This window comes from Acartia tonsa, chromosome 7, assembly GCF_053477335.1.
Source record: "Acartia tonsa isolate MP-2025a chromosome 7, ASM5347733v1, whole genome shotgun sequence".
NCBI classification, from domain to species: Eukaryota; Metazoa; Arthropoda; class Copepoda; order Calanoida; family Acartiidae; genus Acartia; species Acartia tonsa.
In genome coordinates, this window is record NC_137266.1 from 30,246,458 (window position 1) to 30,250,222 (window position 3,765).

A 3,765-nucleotide genomic window follows, 5' to 3' on the forward strand; every position below is an offset into this window, starting at 1 on the left:
TTGGGGGTTTGTATGTTCGCCAACTGATCTCGTGAACTTCCCGCTAATTCGGAAGTCAAGCTCAACCAAAGTGTCATGGTTGAGACAGTTTTAAATATTCCAGACAAATTTAAAACGGCGGCTGCTAGACCAAGTAAAAAGTGATCCCAATTTAGAAAATAACCTATGTTATATTTCCAATTGTTCAAAAACTAGTAAGAAAACATTATATTTACTAAATCCTACTAGATTGTAATCTATCTGTAATTTTACTCAAAACAACAAGGACGTTCAATTGCAGCGAAACTGGTTTAATATTGTTTTAAATTAAACCAAATGCACAGAATAATAATACCAAAAACTAGTAGAGAAATATGTATCTTTTTAAATCATAATTGACCAACTTTAAACTGTAAAAAATGCTCAAATACATACATTAATAATTTGTGAATAAATCGAATTGGATATAGACAGAAATTTCACAGAGTAGCTTTGTATCTAAAAAGTTTTTTAAAAGTATATAATAAATAATTTTAAGAGCTTTTTATTTCAAGTGTTTTAACAAGTAAATGACGAACCTAATAGTGGACAAAAAGGCTTTATAGAGTAGATGCGCAACTTAAAAAGTTCTAAAATATATACTGTGTAACTAGTAATTTTAACAGCTTTTTCTTGCAACCATCTTTCTTATTGCTTTCTCATAACAAAAAAGGGATAGAAAATAACATTATACAAAAAAGAATAACATTTAAAGGATAATAGTTTGAACTTTATTTGAATCAACTGATAAAGCTTCCCTTCAAAGCACTTCAACAATCAAAGTGATTTCAAGAGATTTAACGAAACTTTTCTATACCCTTTTCTGGACAGTTCGTTAGAATCGCCGTATGGGTTAAAATTTCGCGTAATGATTTCTTTAACAATTAGGTACAATTTAGAAATCGCAGCCTCACTTAAATTATAAACAGTAACAGATAAATGTAAGTAAGTCTATTTTACTTGTCTGATTTTTGCCTTTGATTTTATGTATGTTGTCATCCTTGTTAGATTGAGTATTAGGAGTGGCAGTAAATGGTTGCTAGATATATCTTTTATGCATAATTACAATTATGTAAAATTATCTTTTTGACTACTAATAAAATTTTATATCAATCTTAGGCAATGTTTAATACATATTTAGAAGTTATTTTTTTTTATACAAAGCTAAGTATGCTTTCTTTTATTCTGTTATAGAAGGATAAATAAGTTATTAAAATATAAGCAATGAAGAACGCGTTTTGCATGTACAAAAAAACTACTGCTGCCACTTATAATTCAGTGATTTTCATGTAGATAAGCATTTTTAATTATTGTCGGGTTCCCTCCCTCTCTCACTTATAAAGTTTGGCAGCTGAGAATCATCTATTAACTGAAATATCAAAGATTTAGTAAAATAAAGATTTATAACTAGCAGGGTTCGGAAGCCGCAGCCGCAGCCTCAGCCTCAGCCACCATCAGCCGCGCGGCTTACGAGAAGCCTCAAAATCAGCCGCGCGGCTTCCTCAGCCACCCAATAAGCCTCAGCCTTAGTCGCAGCCGCGCGGCTTAAAGAAAACATAAGCCACTGTAAGCCTCAGCCGCATTCAGCCACTGTAAGCCTCAGCCACTGTAAGCCTCAGCCACAAAACTCCAATTCAGCCACATTAAGCCTCAGCCGCACTAAGCCTCATTCAGCCAACGCCCCTCTAAGCCTCAGCCGCAATCAGCCGCGCGGCTTATAGTTGGGGAAGCCTCAGCCACACTCAGCCGCGCGGCTGTTAATAATTTGAAGCCGCAGCCGCACTCAGCCGCGCGGCTTCAAGAAAGCCTCAGCCGCAGCTGCAAAGTTATGATTATGCCGCAGCCGCAGCCGCGCGGCTTGATATTTGTAAGCCGCAGCCTCAGCCGCAGCTTAATTTTTTTAATTCAGCCGCAGCTTTGACACAGCCGCGCGGCTGAGATATTGTAAGCCCCAGCCGCAGCCGCAGGTGCTAAATTAGTACAAGCCTCAGCCGTCAATTCAGCCGCGGGGCTTAATTTTCATTTAATTTTGTCTGTCTGAAGCTTAAGATCTCAGCAACCACTGAACTGACAATGTTGTCCTTCTCAGGAATCCTTTTACTAAAGTAACAGGATGTCTGTGTGTCTGTGTATCTGTGTGTCTGTACCGAAGGATCTCTCTAACCGCTGAACTTATCGGGTTCTCCTTAACAGGGTAGCTTCTCATAGGTCCTGGGAAGGTTTATAACTATTTTTTGGGGGGTGGGACACCCCCAACCCCCCAAAAAAATTAAAAATCCCCCCCCTCAAAAAAAGAAAAATTTTTTTTTAATTTTTTAAACTAAAATTAAAAATGAGGGGGGAGGCCCCCCCCCCTAACAAAAAAATTCCCCCCCCCAAAAAAAAATTTTTTTTTTACTTTTCTTTAAAAATTTAAAATAAGAAATTGGGTTATTAAATTTGACTCTCTCTCTTCCTCAAGTGCCCCCTAAAGGCCTCTAGGGGCGTAGCCGCTAGTTATATATATATTGACATTGGATGGTTTTGAGCTAATTTTGGGGTGGGGGTCAGACATTTCTATCGCCCAAAAATAATTTTTTTAAATGTTATACTTTTAAATTTTTTTATATTCTTTTATAAAAATTTTATCTTAAGTTTTTTTTAAAATTACAACATAGAAACTACCATCTCGAACAACTACAAAAAGTTTGAACCTGTAATGTAAGAGCTCCAGTGGCGCAATCAGTTAGCGCACGGTTCTTCTACACTGTTATGCCGGGGTTATAAGTTCGAATTTCACCAGGAGCAATACGTTTTTGAACGTTGATACTTATGAATATTATTGAATACTATTTATAGGGTAACTGCCCTACTGACGTTTGCCTAATTTTATTGTTTTTAAAAGATACAAATTTTTCAGTTTTTACTTAATATTCACTATGAATTTGCATTATCTTAAATTTTTTTTCTTGTACAAGTGGCCTATTTAGCTCAATGGTAGAGCACTCGTCTTGTAAACTAGGGACCGTGAGTTCAAACCTCACAGGGGGCAATCAAATTTTGTGATACTCAAGTTATATAGTAGCTTCTCTATTATTTTTCCGTTTAGGTACGCAATACTTGTTCTATATAATTAAGCTTCTCCTACTTAGATATTTCTTCAATTTTAAATGTATTTAATACTTTGTGGTTGATGAGAGACACTAAAAAAGTTATGCAAAAAAAAGATTTATACATATTTCATTTTTCATAGTATTTTTAAATTAATGAAAATAATTAAATTAAGATTTGAGGAGGGAGGAGGGTGTGTGTGTGTGTTTATTTTGAACACAAATTATCCTAATATGTTTTCTAACAAAAAAAATTTAAACAGCGATGTATTTTACTTTTTAAAGTTGGTTAAAAAAGGTCTGTAAAATGCAATAAATTGTCCTGTATAATATGCAAAAAAATCTACATAATCTTTATGTACTCGATAGATTGAAATAGTTAAATGATTATCATATATCATCCGATTTTGTTTTTTTTACAAAGATGCTTACTAAAATTGATTTTATTTTCGAAACTGCAATTATTATAAAAAAAATGTTTCTTTATCTTTATCATTATGTTATACAATTTCTGAATTTATAAGCAATACATGAATCGATATATTATTACTTTGATGTTGTCCATATTTTCATGTACTCTGATAAAGAAATAATCTCAGCTGGCTAAAATAACAATAACCCCCATACACCCCCTTTAATCCATCTCTCCCCTCTTATG

The 3,765-nt window shown here is 34.3% G+C and overlaps 1 non-coding gene across 1 annotated transcript; it reads left to right on the plus strand.

Annotated features, from left to right (window-relative positions):
* Positions 1–2,977: 2,977 nt before the first annotated feature.
* On the plus strand, positions 2,978–3,049 carry TRNAT-UGU (transfer RNA threonine (anticodon UGU)). Its single transcript has one exon. It is a non-coding gene; the product is annotated as a tRNA-Thr (tRNA).
* Positions 3,050–3,765: the final 716 nt, after the last annotated feature.